Source organism: Panthera onca, chromosome B1 (assembly GCF_046562875.1).
Source record: "Panthera onca isolate mPanOnc1 chromosome B1, mPanOnc1 haplotype 2, whole genome shotgun sequence".
In the NCBI taxonomy this organism is placed as follows: Eukaryota; Metazoa; Chordata; class Mammalia; order Carnivora; family Felidae; genus Panthera; species Panthera onca.
In genome coordinates this window covers 61850752-61878494 of record NC_138342.1, presented here as the reverse complement: position 1 = coordinate 61878494, position 27743 = coordinate 61850752, and the positions used below count along the sequence as shown (strand labels likewise).

At 40.2% G+C, this 27743-nt stretch overlaps 1 protein-coding gene and 1 long non-coding RNA gene across 20 annotated transcripts in view; one reads left to right on the top strand and one right to left on the bottom strand.

Annotated features, from left to right (window-relative positions):
• Window positions 1-115: 115 nt before the first annotated feature.
• Window positions 116-25078, bottom strand: LOC144616170 (uncharacterized). 2 transcript variants are annotated; one of them, XR_013555237.1, is made up of 3 exons: window positions 24831-25078; window positions 3351-3487; window positions 116-272 (listed from the first exon to the last, which is right to left on the bottom strand). It is a non-coding gene; the product is annotated as an uncharacterized LOC144616170 (long non-coding RNA). The 2 variants fall into 2 exon arrangements; XR_013555238.1 differs by lacking the exon at window positions 24831-25078 and adding an exon at window positions 21533-21632.
• The window catches only part of CCDC158 (coiled-coil domain containing 158), a 101526-nt gene continuing 90407 nt past the window's right edge, over window positions 16625-27743 (top strand). For 4 of the 18 annotated variants that reach the window (XM_081795546.1, XM_081795542.1, XM_081795540.1 and 1 more), the window contains exons 1-2: window positions 17257-17455; window positions 22575-22617. The gene's annotated coding sequence lies outside the window, so the exon portion shown is untranslated. Of the gene's footprint in view, window positions 16779-17255; window positions 17456-20656; window positions 20718-20940; window positions 21080-21803; window positions 21848-22574; window positions 22618-25188; window positions 25280-27101; window positions 27198-27743 lie in introns of those variants that run through there. The other 14 variants (XM_081795543.1, XM_081795547.1, XM_081795544.1 and 11 more) reach the window with 11 other exon arrangements.

Genomic DNA, 27743 nt, shown 5'->3' with positions numbered 1-27743 from the left:
AAAATTAAAACAGAAAAGAACATTTAAAATATTTATTAATCATTTTAAAATAGAAAAGCCATTATATGTTAAAATGACTAACACATTTTGCTGAAAATAACTGTATTTTCTCAAACAAAAAACAAATCACTGAGAAGCATGACATTGTTTTACATAGTTGCAAATCTCCTTCATGGCCAGTTCAGTAGAAGATTGCGGGATTCAACTATCTTTCTGCATTCTATCTGATGGATGTCACAGGTCATGTAGTCACTGGAAAATTCCACTACACACTTGTGAAAGAACAAGCAGACAAAGGCAAACAATGTCTTAGTTTTTATGAAAACGATTTTGACCTTACGAAACCCAAAGGGTCTCAGGGACTTCTTGAGGTCCCCACATCACACTTTGAGAATTGCTGCCTTAACCAGATACAGCCATACCTGAAGCCATCACACTCCTACTAGTTGTATGAGACCATAAATATCCGTTTATTTTTTCCTTTAAACAGCTAGAGTTGGTGTTCTGCAACTTGCAATTGAAAGAGTTCTAAGCAATACACAATGAAATCCTTCATGGTTCTTCCTGCTTTGGGAGACAGTTTAAGGAAGCTGAGTGCAGTCTCAGAGATGTAGCTTTGCATCTTATTTTCTGTCTTTCTACTGCTTCCCTTCTTCTTAGAATTACTCCTTTTTTAAAAAATCGAATTGGCTTTATTCCACCATTCATGAATAGGACAGCAACCCCTCTAGGGAGTAGAAAGGAGCTCCCAGAACTACTATTTTTAACCAAATTCTTTCTTCATGACAAATAGATTCAACACAGCTCACAACTTCACTTTCTGCCTCCACATGAAAAATCCCCACTGTTGGTAACCGAGTTCATATTGCTCTGTTACTGCGAAGATGGCCCCAGGGCAGAAAATATTTTAATCATATTGACTCTCCCGTTTGCCCGACATTCCTGTACCAAACACTTACAAATGTCATTTGCCTACTCACGGTTTTGACTTGGAAATCATGCATCACTCTATTTGTTAACATCATTTAAAGAAAAATTGACTTATTCTTCTCAAAATTTTAATTGTTCATAGTAATGTTTAATGCTTTTATCTTTATCTTTGCTGGGATTTTAAGTATGATTTTTTAACTGAGTGGATTCTTTAATGCCTCTCCATTTAATCTTCCAAAGATTAAAAATGCCTCTAGATTATCTCCGAAAATAAAGTAGGAGCGACATCTAGTGGCTCTTCTGGCTCACTAAGTAATCATTAAAGTAACCGTAAGATATTAAATTATTAAATCAGTGGTTTGGTTATTTACTCTTTCTTAGAAAGGACATCTCAGAATCATCCCAAATAGACAAAAATTAACCTTACTTTAAAGTTTTCAGAGTCTTTAGGCAATCTTTCAGAGGCAAAAAGAATCATCCCTTCATGTGTCTCCTTAGGACTGGGGACCACTTTCCCAGCAGACCTCCCCTCACCTCTAAATGCCAAGAAGCCTCCCCTGAAAACAGTCACTTGGAAGAGAAAAGAAAGCCCAAAGATCAGGTTAAAATAAGAGAAGGAAAAAATAATATAAAAACAGGGAGGGAGGCAAACCATAAGAGACTCTTAAATACAGAGAACAAACTGAGGGTTGTTGGAGGGGTTTGGAGTGGGGGGATGGGCTAAATGGGTGAAGGACATTAAGGAGAGCACGTGTTGGGATGAACGCTGGGTGTTATATGTAAGGGATGAATCACTGGGTTCTATTCCTGAGATCAAAAAACAAACGAACGGATAAGAAATTCAAACTTCTTATAACATAAAAATAATAAAATAAAATAAAATAAAATAATCAGAATCCCTCAGCTAGAACTTCCCTTGAAGTGGTGTCAAACATTGTGTTGAATGCTCCAACACGACAGATGCTCTGAGAAAAGAGGAAGGGGAAATAGATGTTGGGTATGCAACTTACAGCATCTGCTTCACCAACTATCCTAACAGTTGTCCCAAAACTATCAAAAGACAATCAATTTAAATCTTTTGAGAATGATCAAAACGTCCTGTGTCTCAACTGAGGCAATTATTCCACAGGTGTATATATCTGTCAAAATGTCAATTGATACACTTTAAATGGGTACAATTTATTAAATGGAAACTATATCTCAATAAAGTTACTTTTTTTAAAAACTCCGGGACTCAGTCAACAGATGGCTGGGCAAACAAAAGGTGGCTTACACATACAACGGAATATTATCCAGCCTTAAAGTGGGGGGCAATTCTGACACACGTTACAAGTGGATGGACCTTGAGGACACTGTTAAGTGAAATAAGCCAGTCACAGGACTGTCACAGGACAAATACTGTAAAACTCCACTTGTCTTAGATACGTAGAGGAGGTCAAATTCTACAAAAAGTAGCAGGGTGGTTGCCAGGGTCTGGGAAAAGGGGAATGGGGAGTTGGCATTGAATGGGTACAAAGTTCAGTTTGAGGGAATGAAAGAGTTCTGGAGAGGGACAGTGGTGATGTTTGTAAAACGATGTGAATATACTTAATGCCACTGAACTGAACACTTAAACATGGCTGAAGTGGTAAATTTTATGTAATGTATATTTTATCACAATAACTAATGTTTTTTGTAAAAAAAAAAAATACTTGTAAAAGGTAAAAAAAAATGTCAAATATGATACTATAATTAATCAGTTCAGTATTCATCACTTAACCATCCTGAGCAAGGTTGTACATGGATGCCACAAAATTGCCAGATGCATAAAAAGCCAGATAATAATACCTGATAGGATATAGTAAATATAGACACCTGACAGAGTTATAACTGTTACAGGAATTCTTAAGGTAGGTTATTATTTAAAAGCTGGTAGAGAGGTGCCTGGGTGGCTCAGTTGGTTGAGCCTCTGACTTCAGCTGAGGTCGTGATCTTGTGGTTGTAGGTTCGAGTCCTCCGTCAGGCTCTGTGCTGACAGCTCAGAGCCTGGAGCCTGCTTCCAATTCTGTGTCTCCCTCTCTCTCTCTCTCTCTGCCCCTCTCCTGCTCACATTCTATCTCAAGAATAAATAAACATTAGAAATTTTTTAAATAAATAAATAAAAGCTGGTAGAAATATATCCATACCCTTATTTTATTTCTTAGGTAAAAAGTAAAAGACCTAGGGGCGCCTGTGTGGCTCAGTCAGTTAAGTGTCCGACTTCGGCTCAGGCCATGATCTCACGGTCCGTGAATTCGAGCCCCGCGTCGGGCTCTCTGCTGACAGCCTGGAGCCTGTTTCCGATTCTGTGTCTCCCTCTCTTTCTGACCCTCCCCCGTTCATGCTCTGTCTCTCTCTGTCTCAAAAATAAATAAACATTAAAAAAAAAAAAAGTAAAATACCTAAGAAAAATATAGTCAGCAGAAACGCTGGATGGTTACAATAAAGGATACAGTTTTTCTTTTCCTTTGGAAGAAACAGAGACAGCTTCAAAGACGCTGGTAATGATGGTGATTGGCCTCAACAGCAGAAACACAGGCTAGAAGAGAGAAAAGATGATCTGCCTTTATTTTACTTCCTATTTGACATCTATCTCCCACTTCTACCCCTTTTTTCAACCTTCTGTAAAATAAATTGTCTTAGAAACGAACAAACGAACTCAAAAACTTGTATTTTTTAAAAACTCATTTTAATATTAAAAGAGAGAATAACCACAGCTGGACCTTCTGGGTAAATGGAAAGATTTTACATGTATTGGAGAGCTTGATACTAAGTGTATACATTTCGCAAAAGTCATCAATCTGTACAATAAAAATGTACATGAAGTATCATCATACATGAAGTATACCTCAATAAGGTTGATTTTAAAAACCTCAATCAACTCTAAGAAGTAGAAACTTCCCTGCATTTAGGATGGTATATGAAAGTCTTCTTTTGCAGCTAGTTTCAAAAGAAACCCCAAATTAGAAATCGCTCATCCTCTTAGTCCACCCTGCCAGGAAATGTTCCTAGAAATCCAATCACATCTGTTCCTGGGAAGCAGGTGGGTGTTCCCTGCTCTATTTAAATTTCCACCCATCCCACATTCCTTCTTCTTTCCTGCTTCCACAGCACTTAACCCCTTCTAATATGTTAACTAGGTCAGCACGATTATTTCTGGTCTCTCTCAACTAGAATGTTAAGTTCTGTGAAGGCAGGGTTTGGTCTGTTTTGTTCACCGATGTTCCTGGTATATAGTTGGTGTTTAATAAATATTTGCTGAATGAACTCAAGCTTTCTTATTAAATATATTTATTTTCTTATGTCCTTGGTGGAGAGAAGAATGTCAGAACATTAACTATATACACTTTAATATTTTTTTAATGTTTATTTATTTTTGAGAGAGAGAGAGAAAGACAGACAGAGTGAGCAGAGGAGGAGCAGACAGAGAGGGAGACACAGAATCTAAAGCAGACTTCAGGCTCTGAGCTGTCAGCACAGAGCCCAATGCGGGGCTCAAACTCACAAACCATGAGATCGTGACCTGAGCCGAAGTCAGATGCTTAATTGACTGAGCCACCCAGGTGCCTCTATACCTTTAATATTTTGTACTCTATCAACTTGCCAAAATTATTGGAGATGATTTGCCATTTATTTCCTTTCCACTATACATTGAGTTACTTCTATGTGCCCATGTTGTACCAGGCACTGGGGAAATAAGGCCGTCAGATAAGACTTAACATAGAAACTCTTACATCCTAATCAGAGAGGGAAAATATCTACACTAAAAATCCAGGCTACTCTGTAACTCTGATCTAGCATTGCATTTAGTTTTGAAGATCTTTGGCAAATTCTTAAAGTTCAAAGTCATAAAGGAAACACAATGCTTAAAAATTTTTTTATAATATATGCTATATTTTTGACTATCACCTATTTACAAAACTGATAGTGTTTTGTGAAACAAGATCATTTTTTAAACTAAGCAAATCACGAATTAAATTTTAAGTGACTCTACATATATATCATGATTATGATGTATCAAGTGCTTTCGGGTACAATTTTAATAAATGCTTTTATACTAAGATAAAATTCTTTGATTTTATAAATCATAGTTCTTTTTAAAAAAAAAAAATTAGTTACCCATAGCCAGTAAGGAAATCAAATTAGTAATCAAAAATCTCCCAAAAAACAAGAATCCAGGGCCAGATGGCTTTCCAGGAGAATTCTACCAAACATTTAAGGAAGAGTTAACACCTATTCTCTTGAAGCTATTCCAAAAACTAGAAATGGAAGGAAAACTTCCAAACTTATTCTATGAAGCCAGCATTACCTTGATTCCAAAACCAGATAGATACCCCACTAAAAAGGAGAACTATAGACCAATTTCCCTGATGAACATGGATGCAAAAATCCTCAACAAGATATTAGCCAACCGGCTCCAACAATACATTAAAAAAAGTATTCACCACGACCAAGTGGGATTTATACCTGGGATGCAGGGCTGGTTCAATATCCACAAAATAATTAACGTGATTCATCACATCAATAAAAGAAAGGATGAGAACCATATGACCCTCTCAATAGATGCAGAGAAAGCATTTGACAAAATACAGCATCCTTTCTTGATAAAAACCCTCACGAAACTAGGGATACAAGGAGCATAACTTGAGATCATAAAAGCCATATATGAACTACCGAACACTAATATCATCCTCAATGGGGAAAAACTGAGAGCTTTCCCCCTAAGGTCAGGAACAAGACAGGGAAGTCCACTCTCGCCACTGTTATTCAACATACTATTGGAAGTCTTAGCCTCTGCCATCAGACAACACAAAGAAATAAAAGGCATCCAAATCAGCCAGGAGGAGGTCAAACTTTCACTCTTTGCAGATGACATGATACTCTATATGGAAAACCCTAAATATTCCACCAAAAACCTAGAACTGATTCATGAATTCAGCAAAGTTGCAGGATATAAAATCAATGCACAGAAATCGGTTGCATTCCTATACACCAACAATGAAGCAACAGAAAGAGAAATCAAAGAATCGATCCCATTTGCAGTTGCACCAAAAACCATAAAATACCTAGGAATAAATCTAACGAAAGAGGTGAAAAATCTATACACTGAAAACTATAGAAAGTTTATGAAAGAAATTGAAGAGGACACAAAAAAATGGAAAAAGATTCCATGCTTCTGGATAGGAAAAACAAATATTGTTAAAATGTCGATACTACCCAGAGCAATCTACATATTCAATGCAATCCCTATCAAAATAACACCAGCATTCTCCACAGATCTAGAACAAATAATCCTAAAATTTGTATGGAACCAGAAAAGACCCCAAATAGCCAAAACAATCTTGAAAAAGAAAACCAAAGCAGGAGGCATCACAATCCCGGACTTCAAGCTATACTACAAAGCTGTAATCATCAAGACAGTATGGTACTGGCACAAGAACAGACACTCAGATCAATGGAACAGAATAAAGAACCCAGAAATGGACCCACAAATGTATGGCCAACTAATCTTTGACAAAGCAGGAAAGAAGATCCAGTGGAATAAAGACAGTTTCTTCAGCAAGTGGTGCTGGGAAAACTGGACAGTGACATGCAGAAGAATGAACCTGGACCACTTTCTTACACCATACACAAAAATAAACTCAAAATGGATGAAAGACCTCAATGTAAGACAGGAAGCCATCAAAATCCTCCAGGAGAAAGCAGGCAAAAACCTCTTTGATCTTGCCTGCAGCAACTTCTTACTCAACACGTCTCCAGAGGCAAGGGAAACAAAAGCAAAAATGAACTACTGGGACCTCATCAAAATAAAAAGCTTCTGCACAGCAAAGGAAACAATCAACAAAACTAAAAGGCAACTGACAGAATGGGAGAAGATATTTGCAAACGACATAGCAGATAAAGGGTTAGTATCCAAAATCTATAAAGAAGTTATCAAACTCAACACTCAAAAAGCAAATCATCCAGTGAAGAAATGGGCAAAAGACATGAATAGACACTTCTCCAAAGACGACACCTAGATGGCCAACTGACACATAAGAAGATGCTCAACATCACTCATCATGAGGGAAATATAAATCAAAACCACAATGAGATACCACCTTACACCTGTCAGAATGGCTAACATTAACAACTTAGTCAACAACAGATGTTGGTGAGGATGCAGAGAAAGAGGATCTCTTTTGCATTGTTGGTGGGAATTCGAGCTGGTGCAGCCACTCTGGAAAAGAGTGTGGAGGTTCCTCAAAAAACTAAAAATAGAACCACCTACGACCCAGCAATTGCACCACTAGGTATTTACCCACGAGATACAGGTGTGCTGTTTCGAAGGGACACATGCACCCCCATGTTTATAGCAGCACTATCAACAATAGCCAAAGTATGGAAAGAGCCCAAATGCCCATCAATGGTTGAATGGATAAAGAAGATGTGGTATATATATGTATATATACAATGGAGTATTACTCGGCAATCAAAAAGAATGAAATCTTGCCATTTGCAACTATATGAATGGAACTGGAGGGTATTATGCTAAGTGAAATTAGTCAGTCAGAGAAAGACAAGTATCATATGATTTCACTCGTATGAGGACTTTTAGAGACAAAACAGACGAACATAAAGGAAGGGAAAGAAAAATAATATAAAAACAGGGAGGGGGACAAAACATAAGAGACTCTTAAATATGGAGAACAAAAACAAACAGAGGGTTACTGGAGGGGTTGGGGGAGGGGGAATGTGCTAAATGGGTAAGGGGCATTAAGGAAACTACTCCTGAAATCATTGTTGCACTATATGCTAATTTGGATGTAAATTTAAAAAATAATAAAATTAATTAAAAAATAAAAATATATAAAAAAAATTTTTAGTTAGAAAAATCTCTTGCAATAATTTCTTCATCTATCATTTGGCAGATGAAATACTAATGCTCTAAACTGTTAAATGGCTTGCCCAAGGTTATATAGTTAGTATCAAAGCTCAGACCAGATCTGAGCTCCTTATTCCTGAATCATTCTTGAATAACCCACCCTTCTTTTTTTTTTTTTAAATTTTTTTTTTCAACGTTTATTTATTTTTGGGACAGAGAGAGACAGAGCATGAACGGGGGAGGGACAGAGAGAGAGGGAGACACAGAATCGGAAACAGGCTCCAGGCTCTGAGCCATCAGCCCAGAGCCTGACGCGGGGCTCGAACTCACGGACCGTGAGATCGTGACCTGGCTGAAGTCGGACGCTTAACCGACTGCGCCACCCAGGCACCCCTGAATAACCCACCCTTCTTAACTGCACCTCATTAAGGCCAGCAGCCATTTGGATTGACAATAATAAGAAGGATACTGGCTCCCTGAAGGCAAAAACTGAAGCTTCTATATATCTCTCACTCCCATCCCAGTGCCCAGCACAGGGTCTGGTCCAGAGTAGGAAATCAATGAAGGGAGACAAATAACTCTGGGTCCATGTATAGACTCTTACTAAAGAGCTCTTGGAGACTTAGGCCCTATATGACTGGAACTCAACCTTCTCCTTATGGCCCACTCTACTCAGGCCTCACTGGTTGATTCTCAAATACACCGAGCATGTGCCTGGGACACTCCCTATAGTATACATATGGTTCCTCCCTGTGGTCCTATAGGTCTCTGCTCTATGTCACTTTATCAATGAGGCCTTCTCCGTGCACAGTATGAAATGGCACTTGATAAAATAAAATTTTCGGGGGATTCTAGGGAAGATGGCGGCGTAGGAGGACGCTGGGCTCACCGCGTCCTGCTGGTCACTTAGATTCCACTCACACCTGCCTAAATAACCCAGAAAACCACCAGAAGACTAGCAGAATGGAGTCTCCGGAGCCAAGCGCAGACGAGAGGCCCACGGAAGAGGGTAGGAAGGGCAGAGAGGCGGTGCGCACTCCATGGACTGGTGGGAGGGAGCCGTGGCGGAGGGGCAGCCCGCCAGCAAAGCAGAGGCCCTGAGTCTGGCTAGCAAAGGCTGGGGGGGGGGGGGGAGGGGGGGGAAGGGGGGCGGAGGGAGTGTGTTCCAACAGCAAGCAGGACTTAACATCTGGAAGGTTATAAGTTAACAGCTCTGCTTGGAGAGCGGGAGGGCTGGAGGACAAAGGGAGGGAGGGTTGCTGAGCCCCCGGACGACAGAGCTCAGTTTGGCGGGGAACAAAGGCACTAGCCAGCGCCATCTCCCTCACCCATCCCCCAGCCAAAATCCCAAAGGGAAACAGTTCCTGCCAGGGAATTTGCTTGCACCTCGCAAACACCCAACACTGTGCTTCTGTGGATCCATGCCTCCGGCAGCAGGTCTGACTCCCTCCCGCTGCCACAGGGGCCCTCCCAAAGTGGATCGCCGAAGGAGAAGTAAGCTGAGCCTGCCCCTCCCGCCCCCATGCACCTTGCCTATCCACCCCAGCTAATACACCAGATCCCCAGCACCACAAGCCTGGCAGTGTGCAAGTAGCCCAGATGGGCCACACCACCCCACGGTGAATCCTGCCCCTAGGAGAGGGGAAGAGAAGGTACACACCAGTCTGACTGTGGCCCCAGCAGTGGGCTGGGGGCAGACATCAGGTCGGACTGCGGCCCCGCCCACCAACTGCAGTTATACACCACAGCACAGGGGAAGTGCCCTGCAGGTCCACACCACTCCAGGGACTATCCAAAATGACCAAACGGAAGAATTCCCCTCAAAAGAATCTCAAGGAAATAACAACAGCTAACGAACTGATCAAAAACAATTTAAACAATATAACAGAAAGTGAATTTAGAATAATAGTCATAAAATTAATTGCTGGGCTTGAAAACAGTATAGAGGACAGCAGAGAATCTGTTGCTACAGAGATCAAGGGACTAAGGAATAGTCAGGAGGAGCTAAAAAATTCTATAAATGAGCTGCAAAATAAAATGGAAACGACCACGGCTCAGACTGAAGAGGCAGAGGAGAGAACAGGTGAACTAGAAGATAAAATTATAGAAAAAGAGGAAGCTGAGAAAAAGAGAGATTAAAAAATCCAGGAGTATGAGGGGAAAATTAGAGAACTAAGTGATGCACTAAAGAGAAATAATCTACACATAATTGGTATTCCAGGGGAAGAAGAGAGAGGGAAATGTGCTGAAGGGGTACTTGAAGAAATAATAGCTGAGAACTTCCCTGAACTGGGGAAGGAAAAAGGCATTGAAATCCAAGAGGCACAGAGAACTCCCTTCAGATGTAACTTGAATCGATCTGCACGACATATCATAATGAAACTGGCAAAATACAAGGATAAAGAGAAAATTCTGAAAGCATATAAAGGGAGACCTATAAGACTCGTGACTGATCTCTCTACTGAAACTTGGCATGCCAGAAAGGAATGGCAGGAGATCGTCAATGTGATGAACAGAAAAAATATGCAGCAGAGAATCCTTTATCCAGAAAGTCTGTCATTTAGAATAGAAGATAAAGGTCTTCCCAAACAAACAAAAACCAAAGGAATTCGTCACCACTAAACCAGCCCTACAAGAGATCCTAAGGGGGATCCTGTGAGACAAAGTACCAGAGACATTGCTACAAGCATAAAACATACAGACATCACAATGACTCTAAACCCGTATCTTTCTATAATAACACTGAATGTAAATGGATTAAATGCACCAACCAAAAGACATAGGGTATCAGAATGGATAAAAAAACAAGACCCATCTATTTGCTGTCTACATGAGATTCATTTTAGACCTGAGGACACCTTCAGATTGAGAGTGAGGGGATGGAGAACTATTTATCATGCTACTGGAAGTCAAAAGAAAGCTGGAGTAGCCATACTTATATCAGACAAACTAGACTTTAAATTAAAGGCTGTAACAAGAGATGAAGAAGGGCATTCTATAATAATTACAGGGTCTATCCATCAGGAAGAGCTAACAATTATAAATGTCTATGCGCCGAATACCGGAGCCCCCAAATATATAAAACAATTACTCATAAACATAAGCAACCTTATTGATAAGAATGTGGTAATTGCAGGGGACTTTAACACTCCACTTACAGAAATGGATAGATCATCTAGACACACGGTCAATAAAGAAACAAGGGCCCTGAATGATACATTGGATCAGATGGACTTGACAGATATATTTAGGACTCTGCATCCCAAAGCAACAGAATATACTTTCTTCTCGAGTGCACATGGAACATTCTCCAAGATAGATCACATATTGGGTCACAAAACAGCCCTTCATAAGTTTACAAGATTTGAAATCATAACATGCATACTTTCAGACCACAATGCTATGAAGCTTGAAATCAACCACAGGAAAAAGTCTGGAAAACCTCCAAAAGCATGGAGGTTAAAGAACACTCTAGTAAAGAATGAGTGGGTCAACCAGGCAATTAGAGACGAAATTAAAAATATATGGAAACAAACGAAAATGAAAATACAACAATCCAAACGCTTTGGGATGCAGCGAAGGCAGTCCTGAGAGGAAAATACATTGCAATCCAGGCCTATCTCAAGAAACAAGAAAAATCCCAAATACAAAATCTAACAGTACACCTAAAGGAAAGAGAAGCAGAACAGCAAAGACAGCCTAAACCCAGCAGAAGAAGAGAAATAATAAAGATCAGACCAGAAATAAACAATACAGAATCTAAAAAAACTGTAGAGCAGATCAACGAAACCAAGAGTTGGTTTCTTGAAAAAATAAACAACATTGATAAACCTCTAGCCAGGCTTCTCAAAAAGAAAAGGGAGATGACCCAAATAGATAAAATCATGAATGAAAATGGAATTATTACAACCAATCCCTCAGACATACAAGCAATTATCAGGGAATACTATGAAAAATTATATGCCAACAAACTGGACAACCTGGAAGAAATGGACAAATTCCTAAACACCCACACGCTTCCAAAACTCAATCAGGAGGAAATAGAAAGTTTGAACAGACCCATAACCAGTGAAGAAATTGAATCAGTTATCAAAAATCTCCCAACAAATAAGAGTCCAGGACCAGATGGCTTCCCAGGGGAGTTCTACCAGACGTTTAAAGCAGAGATAATACCTATCCTTCTCAAGCTATTCCGAAAAATAGAAAGGGAAGGAAAACTTCCAGACTCGTTCTATGAAGCCAGTATTACTTTGATTCCTAAACCAGACAGAGACCCAGTAAAAAAAGGGAACTACAGGCCAATATCCCTGATAAATATGGATGCAAAAATTCTCAATAAGATACTAGCATATCGAATTCAACAGCATGTAAAAAAGAATTATTCACCACGATCAAGTGGGATTCATTCCTGGGATGCAGGGCTGGTTCAACATTCACAAATCAATCAACGTGATACATCACATTAATAAAAGAAAAGAAAAGAACCATATGATCCTGTCAAGTGATGCAGAAAAGGCATTTGACAAAATTCAGCACCCTTTCTTAATAAAAACCCTTGAGAAAGTCGGGATAGAAGGAACATACTTAAACATCATAAAAGCCATTTATGAAAAGCCCACAGCTAACATCATCCTCAATGGGGAAAAACTGAGAGCTTTTTCCCTGAGATCAGGAACATGACAGGGATGTCCACTCTCACCGCTGTTGTTTAACATAGTGTTGGAAGTTCTAGCATCAGCAATCAGACAACAAAAGGAAATCAAAGGCATCAAAATTGGCAAAGATGAAGTCAAGCTTTCACTTTTTGCAGATGACATGATATTATACATGGAAAATCTGATAGACTCCACCAAAAGTCTGCTAGAACTGATACATGAATTCAGCAAAGTTGCAGGATACAAAATCAATGTACAGAAATCAGTTGCATTCTTATACACTAATAATGAAGCAACAGAAAGACAAATAAAGAAACTGAACCCATTCACAATTGCACCAAGAAGCATAAAATACCTAGGGATAAATCTAACCAAAGATGTAAAAGATCTGTATGCTGAAAACTATAGAAAGCTTAGGAAGGAAATTGAAGAAGATATAAAGAAATGGAAAAACATTCCACGCTCATGGATTGGAAGAATAAATATTGTCAAAATGTCAATACTACCCAAAGCTATCTACACATTCAATGCAATCCCAATCAAAATTGCACCAGCATTCTTCTCGAAACTAGAACAAGCAATCCTAAAATTCGTATGGAACCACAAAAGGCCCCGAATAACCAAAGTAATTTTGAAGAAGACCAAAGCAGGAGGCATCACAATCCCAGACTTTAGCCTCTACTACAAAGGTGTCATCATCAAGACAGCATGGTATTTGCACAAAAACAGACACATAGACCAATGGAATAGAATAGAAACCCCAGAACTAGACCCACAAACGTATGGCCAACTCATCTTTGACAAAGCAGGAAAGAACATCCAATGGAAAAAAGACAATCTCTTTAACAAATGGTGCTGGGAGAACTGGACAGCAACATGCAGAAGATTGAAACTAGACCACTTTCTCACACCGTTCACAAAAATAAACTCAAAATGGATAAAGGACCTGAATGTGAGACAGGAAACCATCAAAACCCTAGAGGAGAAAGCAGGAAAAGACCTCTCTGACCTCAGCCATAGCAATCTCTTACTTGACACATCCCCAAAGGCAAGGGAATTAAAAGCAAAAATGAACTACTGGGACCTTATGAAGATAAAAAGCTTCTGCACAGCAAAGGAAACAACCAACAAAACGAAAAGGCAACCAATGGAATGGGAAAAGATATTTGCAAATGACATATCAGACAAAGGGCTAGTATCCAAAATCTATAAAGAGCTTACCAAACTCCACACCCGAAAAACAAATAACCCAGTGAAGAAATGGGCAGAAAACATGAATAGACACTTCTCTAAAGAAGACATCCGGATGGCCAACAGGCACATGAAAAGATGCTCAACATTGCTCCTCATCAGGGAAATACAAATCAAAACCACACTCAGATATTACCTCACGCCAGTCAGAGTGGCCAAAATGAACAAATCAGGAGACTATAGATGCTGGAGAGGATGTGGAGAAACGGGAACCCTCTTGCACTGTTGGTGGGAATGCAAATTGGTGCAGCCACTCTGGAAAACAGTGTGGAGGTTCCTCAAAAAATTAAAAATAGATATACCCTATGACCCAGCAATAGCACTGCTAGGAATTTACCCAAGGGATACAGGAGTGCTGATGCATAGGGGCACTTGTACCCCAATGTTTATAGCAGCACTCTCAGCAATAGCCAAATTATGGAAAGAGCCTAAATGTCCATCAACTGATGAATGGATAAAGAAAGTATGCTCTATATACACAATGGAATACTACTTGGCAATGAGAAAGAATGAAATAGCCTTTGTAGCAACGTGGATGGAACTGGAGAGTGTTATAAGTGGAATAAGTCATACAGAGAAAGACAGATACCATATGTTTTCACTCTTATGTGCATCCTGAGAAACTTAACAGAAGACCATGGGGGAGGGGAAGGAAAAAAAAAACAAAAGAGGTTAGAGAGGGAGGGAGCCAAAACATAAGAGACTCTTAAAAACTGAGAACAAACTGAGAGTTGATGGGGGGTGGGAGGGAGGGGAGGGTGGGTGATGGGTATTGAGGAGGGCACCTTTTGGGATGAGCACTGGGTGTTGTATGGAAACCAATCTGACAATAAATTTCATATATTGAAAAAAATAAAAATTAAAAAAAAGAAAAAAAAAAATAAAATAAAATAAAATTTTCAACTTTTCATGTTTGTGGGCCCTGCCCCTAGGCTCCCAGAGAAGCTATACTATAACATTTATCAACTTGAAAATAAGCAAGACCTCAAAGGATGGGCTCTATTTCTGCCCCAAGCACACATTGTACATCTGCTTCATTAAAAACATAACCAAAAAAGGAGCACTGCAAACATGAAGATAGGAAAAAGAAAAAAGCCTTCCTGATTCCCACAAGATTAAAGTCATACAGCCTTGCACATATGAAAAACACAAGATAAAGCCTGTAACTTTCTGGAATGTCCTTCATCATGATGATTTGCAACTCTTTATGTGGAAAAACAAAACAAAAAAGGAAAACAAAACAAAACAACCACACACGCATAACCTGGGAAAGAAAGTGTTCTTTCCCCAGGGAACTATGTGTATCCCAGGCAGCTGTCTTAACTTGGGCTCAAATAAAACTCTTTTCCTTTCTCTTTATAATTTTTAAAAAGGCTTGTTTTAAAAAGGCTTTGTGTTGACTCACCCCACACTCCCTAATCTCCTCACCCTGTCTCCATAACACTTATCTTAGTCAGACATATTTGAACTTGTCACTTTGTGCCTTATTCTTCTTCCTCCACAAAAATGTAAACTCCCAGAGGATGGGGACTTTATTTGGTTCATGGCTATATTTTTCAGCACCTTCATGTGGCCTGTGATAGATGCTTCATGAATATATGTGAAATGGCTGAATGAATGTTAAAGGAAATCTAGACCCCCTTCATCTTTAAATTCTCTATTTTAAAAGCTAAGAAACCCTTTTTGATTCAGTATAAAAAAATATTGAGGAGTGGGGCGCCTGGGTGGCGCAGTCGGTTAAGCGTCCGACTTCAGCCAGGTCACGATCTCGCGGTCTGTGAGTTCGAGCCCCGCGTCAGGCTCTGGGCTGATGGCTCGGAGCCTGGAGCCTGTTTCAGATTCTGTGTCTCCCTCTCTCTCTGCCCCTCCCCCGTTCATGCTCTGTCTCTCTCTGTCCCAAAAATAAATAAAAAAAAAAAAAAAAAAAAAAAAAAAAAATATTGAGGAGTAAAACTGCAAGATACTTCAAAATGCAGAGAATTGTATGAGAAAATGTAGCACACATAATTGCATGCATATATACAGGTTAAAGTAGGTTGTTTTTTAAGTTTATGTATTTTTCTTAGCAATCTCTACACCCAACATGAGGCTCAAACTCACAACCCTGAGATCAAGTCTTATGCTCCTTGGACTGAGCCAGCCAAGCGCCCCTAGTTTTATATGGTTTTAATGAACATGTTATGTTCATTAAAAACTTCAAAAAGAAAAGAAAAAAGGAATTTTCCTAGTTCTTAGGGTCCAGCATACAAATATAAACATCAGACACCAATGGAAATCCCTTAATAGTAACTAAAATATTTTCTTGCTGTAATAACACACATACTTTGAATAAAAGATTAAAACAAAATAGGGGCGCCTGGGTGGCTCAGTTGGTTGTACATTCCACTCTCGATTTCTGCTTAGGTCATGATCCCAGGGCATGGGATAGATAAGCTTGTTCTCTCTCTCTCTCTCTCTCTTCCTTTGCCCCTCTCCAGAGCCCTACTCACACTCTCTCTCCAAAATGAGGGGGGAGGGGGGAGATTAAAACAAAATAATTAAAAATTGCTTTCTGTGTAGCTACAAAACTTAAACTGTTGTCCTTTCTACTTAATACTTCCACTCCCCATTAAAACACTTCATTCTGTAGGCAATCTTAAATCTTGGCCGGTCAATAAATGAAATAATTTAAATTACAGATATGATCAACAGCAATCTTTAGTGGCGTTTGGTACTATTTAATTAAAATCCATAATTACATTAAATAATGCATGATTTGTTAATATTTCCAATCTAGACATAAAAGGCTTTTTGCTGTAGGTGTGTGTAATGTGACTGCTAACAGTATTAACGTCACTGGTTGTATCGGTCACACGTAGCCCTTTCTGAATTCCTTCCATTTGAGCACTAATTCGGGCAGCACTGAAACGTTTGCGTGTGTGATCATCTCATCCGATAAATTCTCTATCAGAGAGCAACTGAAACACAGGGAAGGAAACAACTCTCCCTGAGAACACACGTGAACATTGCAAGTCCTTCCAGCCAGAGGATCAGCATAAGCAAAGGCAGAGCTGCGAAATGTGAATTCTGTTAACTTGAAGTAGTCAAATGGGACATTAAGGGTGGGACTAGAGAAAGTGTCAGAAACTGAAGCAGGATGGAGGTGAGGCAGGGTGAAGGCTTGACAGGCCAAGCCAGGATTGGGATTAAGTAGAGGTAGGATTTGTGTGGGTTGGTTAAGACTTTGGGAAGACTATTTGAGGGACAACTGCGAGAATGGTCTGGGGTGTTGGGGTGCATGTACTGGGGAGAGCAAGAGTAGGACGGGGAGACCGGTTAAGGGGCTGCAGAAAAGGGGAGAAGCTTTGAGTCACAGAGAGTCCAAGTGGAGGCCCGAATCCAGGGTTTGATGCAAACAGCCCCTTACTCAGAGCTGAGGGGAGGAGGGCGGAAATGGCGCTCGGTTGCCCCGGCGACGGCGTCTGGGGGCGGAGTCGGGAGTGGGAGGCACCCCCACGCCACGCCGAAGGGCCCAACGGTCGCCGGCGCGGCTCGCGTGGAACCGGCGGAGGCCAGATCCCGAGCGCCGCGAGGGGCGGGGCGCGGAGGCGGGGCGGCAGAGCACCCGCGCCGCCGCCGACGAGGAGGAGCCGCCCCCGCCGCCACCGTAGCCGCCCGGCCGACGCAGGTGCGGCCGCCGCGCCCGCCGGCGCCCCGCGGGGATGCGGCCAATGTCTTAAGATGGTGTTGGTTGCAGGTACACGGGCGGGGCGCGGCCCGGGGGAGAGGGCGAGGGGGTGGGTCCTGCGTCCAGAGGACCCGGAGCAGCGCATCTTCATTACTGGAACCTTCCAGACCTTTGTTTTGCACGTGGCAGATGCCCAATAAATTGGTTTTTTAACGGAAAGGACTTCTGCTCTTCGGGGATCGCAAGACCTCCGGGTCCAGGGGCTGTAACTCTGGCACCAGAGAGTCCTGTGCAAAATATTCCACTCTGGGGGGAATAACCGCGGATCTTGTCCCAACACTACCGCAAAGTCCTGTCCCTATCCCGTTTCCCGTGGACCAGGGGTTGAGTCGGGGGACACATGGAAATAAAGAGGAGTGTCTAGCCTTGGACAGTCACCAACCTGTCATTCAAAATGAGGTTGTAATAAATGTGTAAGGGCCTTTTCAGCTGGAGCCCTCCCTGTAAGTGACATTAGGAATCTGGCCCTACCCGGTCATTGGCATCAGTCAGAAACAGTGAGTTCTCAAATGAGTCCATCCGTGTCCACAGAACTCTGTTCGAGGTCTGCACTCAGGCTGTTCCAGGATTTGTCCCTGCATCTTGGTGTACCTTAAGGTCAGGAGAAAGTAGAAATGAGGTCTGTTGCTGTTTGTCAGGGTGTTATTGACTTGACAACCGCTTCTCTCTTGCTTTCTCTTGTCAGCTGCTGATTCAGGAAAGGTCTAGCACCTACCACACAGCCCAGAGACTAGCTAGGCAGGACTGTTTTTCTGTGGGTAAAGAATTGGGGTGGGGGTGGGAGAGTGGTGGGTGAGATCTGGGCCTCCCAGCTCCATACCACACTTACTGTTTTTCATTTTACACAGTTATCTGTGTTGTGGGTAAATGGTCTTTATGCATAGAGGTATTGTACTCTCCAAATAAATTGAGGGCAGAAATGGACAATTTATTTGGTATGTGCAAAGCCCTTACTATCGTGTGTTACAAAGGAGAGTCGGTGTTATCTAGTGTGTTAGGATCACTCACTTTGGGGCCTCTGTCAACCACATATTCGCACACTAGGTGACCCCAAATTATATGGTGTAGCAGGTTAAGAGCCACCTGAAACATCAGGCCCTAATCCTTGGAACCTGTAAATGTTCTAAGGGGAAAAAAAGGGTCTTTACATGTATGATGAAGTCAAAGATCTTGAAATGGGAAAATTATTCTGGATTAGCTGGGTGAGCTTTAAATGCAAACACAAGTGTCCTCATAAGAGAGGGGCAGAAGGAGATTTGATACAGACAGAAGAGGAGAGTGCAGTATGACCACAGAGGCAGAGAGCGGAGTGATGAGGCCCCAAGTCAGTAAGTAATGCCAGCAGCCAACAGAAGCTCAAGGAATAGAAGGGGCAAGAAATAGATTATTTCCCAGAGCCTCGGGTGAGAGCACGGCCCTGCAAACAACCTTGATTTCAGCACCGTGAGACTGATTTTGGACTTCTGGCCTCCAGAACCGTGAGAGAATAAATAGCTATTGTTTTAAGCCACCAGGATTGTGGTAATTTGTTACAGCAACTACAGGAAACTAATACATATGTTCATTGTTATAAATCACATAGAATCAATCCTGTATTAATATTTTAAAGCCCTCCAGCTGGGGCAGTGCCAGATGGAGTAGTGGAGACCACGAAGTATTTTCTTGAACCCGGTAAATCCCAAGGAAAATACTTGACTAAGGAATTTGATCAGAAGTGAAAATAACTTAGGTACATTGGAAAGAACTAGCCTAACACTTAGAGCAATTTTTGGACTTTCATTTGTATTCCTATTAATACATCACTGTATTTGCTCTAGTTAAGGGAATAAAGGCGACTTAAGCTTGGTTTTCAGCTAATACTTTACTGGCTATTCATCGTATGTATATCAAGTAAGAGTTGCACATGGCTCAGTCGGTTGAGCATCTGACTCTTGATTTCGGCTCAGGTCGTGTTCTCACACTTGTGGGACTGAGCCCCACGTCAGGCTCCGCTCTGAGTGTGGAGCCTGTTTAGGATTCTGTCTCTCCCTCTGCCTCTCTCCTGGGCTTGTGTGCTCTCTTTTTCTAAAGCAACAACAACAATGATAATAGTTGCAGACACCTGGAGATTGAAGTCCAAGCCTGGGGAAAGTAGTCAATGCAGAAGTGCTTCCATGTGTGGGGATGTTAGAATCGGGATAAAAGCAACCTGTAGTCATCTTGAAATTAACATACTTTGGAGTTCACAGGGTGTAGGAAAAAAACAGTGTTCAGTGTTTAATCGATTGACTTCTGGGACCCAGGCAGCTAATTTGCACCCCCAGTCTTACTCCACAAAACATAAGGACAATGTCCATACAAAGGGTAGCTGGTCTGCTTTCTTTCTGAACTGCTTTTCTGAGGTATGATTTATATACCATAACATTCACTCATTGTAAGTGTCAAATCCAATGCTTTTTAGTGATTTTACAGAATGGTGCAGTTATCACAGTTCAGTTTTAGAAAATGTCCATCACCCAAAAAAGATCCTTCATACCCACTTGCAGTCAGTCCCCATTCCCAGCCTCAGCCAGGTTTAGAGTTAGGTTTTAGTCCTTCTTTTGGGCTATTCAAATGGCCTCCTAACTGGCCTGGGCTTCCACTCAGTATATTTTTCACCTGACTTCTGGAGGATCCTATGCCTCTGATAAAAATCCTCCAGTGGCTTTCCATTGCAATTAGAAAAAACCCCAAAGTCCTTTTCAAGGCCCTGTGAGCTCTACCCCTGCGAACCTCACCAACACCTTCTCAGATAATTTCGGAAAGGAACTGGGAATAAGCTCTCCTTTGGGCATGATACACAGTCGGCTGTCCATAAGCAGGCCTCTCACCCTCCCTTGTCCACACCGCAGCCTCACTGCCTCTGTCGGTGAACACTGAGCCCCTTCCATCTCAAGGCCTTTGCATGTGGTATTTCCTCTCAGAACTTACCCAGTTCTCTTTGGGAGTGATCCTTTTTGACACTCAGCTCAAATGGAACCTCCTCAGAAAGGCCTTCCCTGACTCACCCTAACGAAAGTAGCCTCCATTCCATCTCTCTGTATACTGCCACCTGTGGTATTTGCTTCATTGCACTTAACCGCTCTCCATAATTCTATTTTTGATGTGTTTCTTTGGTGTCTCTTTCCCCATTAAAGTTTAAGATCTGTGGGGTGGCAGTTTGATTCGTCTTGATCTTCGTTTTATCTCTAGGATTTTTAGAAGCACTGTTCATAGCAGCAGTACGTTTTAAGCCATCAAAATGCCAGCAATGGTAACTAATGCTTGTTGAATGCTTACTACGTCAGGCCGTGTGCTGAGTGCTTTGCATGCATGAATGATTTAACTGAAGCTTATTACTTTTGATGTGGGAAGAGTAAGGAGAGCATGTCCTCCAAATATAGTCCCTCATATCAAATTATTTTTTTTCAGAGGCACTGGGCAGTTTTCTTTCTCTTATTATTGAACATTGATTTGTAGGGACTGCATCAACCAGCAATATAGTATTGAACCTCTTCTTCCACAACTCTTAAAACTGCACTGGAGGCTTTTGCTAAGAAGGAGAGGAAGAACTAAAAGAAGAGTGTAAATAAAAGCAGAATGCTAAAAGAGCAGGATACACTCAGGACATGGCAGGTAGACCTCAGCTGAGGCACAGTGTATGTCAGGGGAGGTTGGTTATGCCAGATCCCAAAGGGCTTTAGTGCTAGTCTTAGCTTGGACTTTAGTCTTTGAGCAAGTCACAGCAAAAGGGTTTTAAAGGAAACTCTTAAAGATTGTAAGAAACTGACACTAGAAAGATCACTTTGAAGTATTCTGTAGTAGGTCTGGCAAGAGCTGATTAAAGCGTGAAAGACACAGTAGGCATAAAATTAACTAAATTTCATATTCAAGCAGTCCTTCTTTATGACTTAATTACCACGCATAAGTAAGTCATCTTTGCTGACTTAAAAGGTATTACAGAGATAACACCCTAGGAAGCAGATTTGGTGGGAATAATGAAGACATAGATGTGGCATAAAATGAATTTAAGGTGACTGTAAACATATATGCAGAGGTGCTAAGGAAAAGATATTCGTTAAAATTTACCTAGAGCCCCAACTTTTAAAACAAAGTTGCACGAAACCTCCTGGCAGCAGCGGAATTGTCCCGATCATTGTCCCGATCTGGCTCTGCTGTTGACTGAAATCGCCTGTGAGAAGTCATCATATTTTTGGTCATCTGTCTGCTGAATGTTTTCCATAGGAAATCATAGAATGTCCAAGTTGGAGAAGATTTTAGAGATCTTCTAGTCCAACTCTCTGCCCAAGAGAGGACACCCAGTGGCAGTTGTCATCCCAGCAAATGCTCATCCCCTCTCAGCTTGAACACCTCACAAGGAAGTTCTCCACATATACATTCAAGGTGCTCCAGCTTTAGAAAGCTCATCTCCACCCTGTAGAACCTACCTCCCTTTACTTCTGTTCATTAGTCCTAATTCTGCACATGGAGTACTGTCACTTATTTTTCCAGTGTGGGAACTGCTCACTAAGATTTCACTGAGCTATGCCAAAAATCCTAGTTGGTTGTCATTTCAACTCCGCTGCTTAAAATGTATAGACCTATTTCTGATTGAGCAGGTAGAAACTCTACCTAGCAAATCTGCTCTCCAAGCTCAAGAGCTGTGCCTGGTTCAGAGCATCTCCAGCCACTGGAAAGTAATTTAAATGGTCAGAAGACATGGTCTATTTAAGTCACTTTGTACTATATCCTAGAAAGGTCTAGTCTGGAAAGGCCTGGGCAAGGGATTTACTTGCCGTGTTATCTTGCTAATGCCGATGAGAGCAAAATTAGCATCGGACCAACAGGGGGCTTATTCTTGCATATGTTTTGTTGTACAGTCCTAGCCTAGATAAGTGCCACAAACTATTAATTCAAACATGCTTTTATATACAAGACAAGCCCAAAGGAAAAGGAATTTAAAGTTTTTTGTGGTGGTGGTGGTTGTTATATGTGTGTGTGTTAGTTGTTGTCAGGATCTTAGCTGATGAAAATGAACTGGTGAATTGAACTTTTCAAAAATAATGAATTTAGATAATGAAGTATGGTTATATATTAATATACAGATTTTAAAATATTTTCCTCTTTTCAGGTGTTAATAGGATAAGTGAAAATAAGAATATCCAGATATTAAGGTATCTCTTGTTTTACTTTCATTTATATTTAAGAATTGTGAACATATATGACCAATATGCTAATTTATTGTATCTGTGTCTGTATCTAACTTATTTTAGAGCCTGAGGCCTTGAGCTTGATGAATGCCTAGGCTGGAATATCTAAGATAATAAAGCTGCAAAGGCTTTCTCTTTGTGGTTTTCAAACTCTGCTCAGTGGAGCCATTGCATTCCATAAAGATGTCTCTGGGGCAGAGAGGAGGGTGTATAGTTGGGGCTCTGAAGATTTACAGAAAGCCTTCCTCTGCTTAAGAATAGTTTGCATTACTTCTCATTTAGTAATGGTGGAAATTGAGGCTCAAGGATGTGAAAAGATTTGCCCATGCCCTCACAGGTAACCAGTGACAGTATTAAGTTCCTGATTCTAAATCCTATGCTTCTTTCATATTGCCTTTTTACAAGACGGTATTATGTACTAGCGAAGGATATCTTAAATAGCTTCATTCTGTATTAGATTATAATAGTCCCTGGGTTTACTCAGTGCAATATAAATACACTTTACTTTCTGTTAGTGGACCTGTATGAAACTTATATCTTCTTTCTAGATGAATAGAAAGATACACATTTATTATCAGAAAGTGAGTATACACTGCCTAAATTGCAAAGACCGTGTTTTTGTTCATGTTTTACTATCCTGTTGTGCAGTGATACTATATACATATGGTATATAGCAAACAGATCGAGGCAAGTACTATATGGTTAACACTGCACGTGAGTTTTCTTTTGAGGTATATACTCTCTGTCTTCTTCTTATAGTCTTAAAGAGGCTAAATACTGTTCTCACAGTCACAAAGCCAGTAGATCACAGAGATAGGATTTGAAACCTAGTAGGGAACAACATCTAGAGAGAAAGAACGTGATTGAGAAAACAGACATTAAGAGCAATGTGAAGTCAATAAGCAGTTAACAGGAAATCAGGCAGTGAAGTTGTGGTCAACAGTAACTGTTCTCGTTGCATTTCAGAGATGGCACCAGCCTAGGTGTGTTGTATCTGGATCAGTTGTGGGGTGCCTTAGAATTTCCCAAGGAAAACATACCTGCACACACTCATTCTTCGAGAGTATGGACCAGCTTTATAAAATCCCCAGTCTAAGGCTTCTGTGGAAAGTAGGATGGTTCGGCCTCCCAGGGGCTTGAGTCATTGGTTGATAAATCTAGGAGTCCTTCAAAAGTCTTCTTTTTGTGGTCTGTGGTGTCTCAGGCCTTTTCTGCAGCATTCCAATCAAATAACCAGAGTGGAATCTTTACCTAGCTATTACTTGTCAGAAATTTAAGGCTCCTTTCAGTGTGAACCTATTCATAATTTTAAATCCGCCAGAATTGTTTGTAACATGTAAGGTCGTGTTATGATCCCCAAATCAACAAAATGTAGCATTTTAACAACTTTCTGTCTTATTGTGGCAAAAAAAAACCCCTTTATTTTCCCAGAAATCCTTAATAATTTAATAAGCTTTATGCCTGAAAATAGGAATAATGTTTCAATTCTTAGTGTTGTGAAAATAGAGAAACACTGAATGATTTCACCGAATTGAGGATATGGTCAATCTAAAATTGTGAAAATGTGAATTACAAATACCTTTTTTTTTTTTTTTTTTACAAATACTTTTTTAAAGACAGATTTCTTTAACTAGCGGCATTGGCGAATGGGTGTACTAAATATCTTTACAAATAAATGTTTGTTTAAAAATCCTTGTTTAATAAACCTATGCTGTCTTCTTTAAACTATTAATTTTCTTTTTTTTTTTCTTTTTACATTTATTCATTTTTGAGAGAGAGAGAAGCGGGGGAGGGGCAGAGAGAGAGGGAGACACAGAATCTGAAGCAGGCTCCAGGCTCCAAGCTATCAGCACAGAGCCTGACTCGGGGCTCAAACTCACAAACCGTGAGATCATGACCTGAGCTGAAGTTGGACGCTCAACTGCCTGAGCCACCCAGGCGCCCCAATTTTCTTTTCTTTTTTAAGCTGTTTATTCTCTTAAGAAAAAGTTTCCCTCGGAAGGACTGACACTCTTCGAAGGCCTGCTGCCCATCAGGGGAGACTGAATTAATGAGTTTATGACATTCATCACCCTACCCAGAATCAGGGAACTTGGTTTTTATATCAGAATAGTTTCTAAAGTCAAACCTTCTCCTTTCTTATGTGTTCTCCAACTTTTAGTTTCAGTTCTGCTTACCTTACTCGTAGGTTCTGTTTCCTGCTTGATACCAAAACCTTTGGTGTCTAGAAGAGTGGAGCGGTGTGTGACTTCCCGACACTGGGCTATAATTCTCTCTGTCCTACTCATTCCTTTCTGTCTTTGATCAATCTGTAATTTATAATCATAACATTACTGAGTAATTTGAATTTCCTTAGTGTCTTTCATCATCCTGAAGAATCCCCAAGTGCATCATTTTAGTATATAAGTTATACAGCAATCATTCCTCCCCCACGTACCAATCTCTCCTATTCAGAACATTCGAATTGCCTAGCAATCTGGACTAAGATTCCATTTGTTATCATTCTTTATGGAATGTCTCCCTCCCTACTGCCTATTTGCTAAACATGGTAGTATGAAACACACGGTAGAATTTATCTGACCGTAGTGTTGACAGATGGCACCTCAGTAATCAAAAGGGAGAAACTGTGAGTGAAATAAAAAGGAATTCTGTTCCATAAAAATTCTTTAGTTCACAGTTTTAAAAAATGTTTAATACTGTACTTGCAATCAAGAATTATTGTAAAAATGATAAGCACTATGTTATATGTGACCTTCCTCTTTCCATCACTCTGATAGTCCTTGCCTATATTTTGTTTCTGTTTGTTTTTTTAAAGAGAATCAGGATTCTGATTCATTAATTTGATTTATTGTTTTTCTGTTTTCTGCCTCATTAATTTGTTTGTATCTTTATTATTTCCTACCCTGTGCTTTCTTTTGTCTTACTTTTCTTCTTTTTGTATTAGAAATTTAGTTCACTTAGTGTCATTCTCTCTTTTTTGTTGAGACCAGGTGCTCAAAGTCAGGAATTTTCCTTTTTTTCACTGCTTTACTGTATCTCCAGTTCTCCTGGTAGTGTGTTCATTGTCATTATTTTTCGGAAATTCTTTCATTTTCCTTTATATTTTCTTTATCACAGAAGAGTTATTTAATAGGAGGTCTTCTCGTTTCCAGGAGGAAAGGCCTCTTTGCTTTGGGGTTTTACTTTTCATTTTTAGTTTTATGAACCTGTGAGCAGAGGGTGTTGTTTGTAACGTTTCTACTTTGTGGAACCTGCTGATCTGTTACTTGTGCCCTAGAATGTGCTTGGTTTTTGTCAATGTTCCTTCCATGTGCACTTGAGAGGAAGGTATATTCTCTGTTGTCAGTGTCGTGTTGGATATATATCGAAAAAGTCTACCTTAGTAATAACCTCATCTAAATCTTTTCTATCCTTATTTTTTTATCAGTGTGACCTGTCTCATACTGAGTGGCCTACTAACATCACATCATCACTGTGCTTCTGGTTCTTATTGTACCTCCTATAAAGCATGTTTTATCTAAGAGGGTGCTGCGTTATGTGGTACATAGAGTCAGAAGTATTCTATCTTTATTGTGGATCGTGACTTCTAATGCTAAGTGCCCTTGTCATTATTTAATGCTCTAGCTTGCAGACTACTGGTATCAGGATATTGACTGATGCTTTCTTATTGTTTTTATTCACTGGCAAATCTTTGTCCATCACTTTATTAGCAGTCTTTTTGAATCAGTGTATTTAAGTGTCCTCTTGTATAGAGCATAGAGTTGAAATTTTGAAGAACTAATTTGACAGTCCTTTCCTTTGAATAGGCAAGTTAAGTCCCATCACGTTTATTGGCATGACTTTTATGTTTGGCCTACGTTCTGTGACATTATTCTTACATTATCTTCGGGTGTTATAATTACTGTACGTATGATACTTACTCTGTTCATTCGATTTTTTTTTCTTTTTCTTAAAAAAATTTTTTGTCCCTTAAGGTTTGTATTTTTATTCTGGTGGTTACCTTTGCATTAATACTTTTAATAGTACACCTAGAGAGCCCTTTTCTTCTTACTTTTTCCTTCCTGTCAGTCTTAAATGACAACTAGTGGTCTTCTACTTCCCCCTTTTCTATCTCATATCTTCCCATTTTGAGTTACATTTGTCCTCCTTTTTCACACATGTAATATTTATGTATTATCCTCAGTGCCATTACTCCACCTATGTTTTGGTCTCAACCTTACGAGCTGAATAGTTCATGTTCCCCATCACATGTCTTGCACAGTATCCCCAGTCATGTTTTTTTTTTTAATGTTCATCTTTCCCTTTTTTTCCAGATTTTATTCTGAAAAATGTAAAGCTTACAGAAAACCCAAAAGATTTTCACCAGTTGTTAACACGTTGCCACATTTGCCAGCTGTCTTTCGGTTGGATGAAGCCTCACCTCCTCTAGCAGATTCCTCAGAATCTATGTGTATGTTGCATGTATACAGTGCTCTGGCACATTCAAAACTGTTTTCCTGTGGCTTTGACTCTTTGGAAAATCTTGGCTGGATATAGCATCCTCGGTTTGTACTTTCATTCCTTGCATTTCTTTAAAATCCTGCTGTACTACTGCCTTGCTTTGTATCTTATTTTTGAATAACCTGATGCCATTGTAGGCCTATTGCCTTTGTAAATTATTTCTTCTCTTTTTTTTGCCTGAAGGCCCTGAGGACTTTTTCATCTTTAAAGTCTTAATACAGTTTTTGGGTTTTTTTAAAATATAGTTTCATTAGGATACGTTTTAAAGTTGATCATTCTTGGTCGATATTCCCTAGTGTGAAAATGTATAGACTCAGAGAGCTTTCTTTGTTTCTAGGAAACTTTCTTGGATTATAGTTTTAAATAATAGATCTGTTTCATTGTTTTGATTTTTTTTTTCTTCAGGGACACCAATTATCTTCAACCTCCTTTGCCAGTCTTCCATTCACTTCCTCTCTCATCCTTTTTACTTGTTTATCTCAGTTTTCATCTTCTGTTTTCCTGATTTTCTTCATTGCCTTTGTTAAGCTTGCATTGCAGTCTATCCTCCCTTGTGTAGTCTGTAATTTGGGCTTCATTCATGATATAAT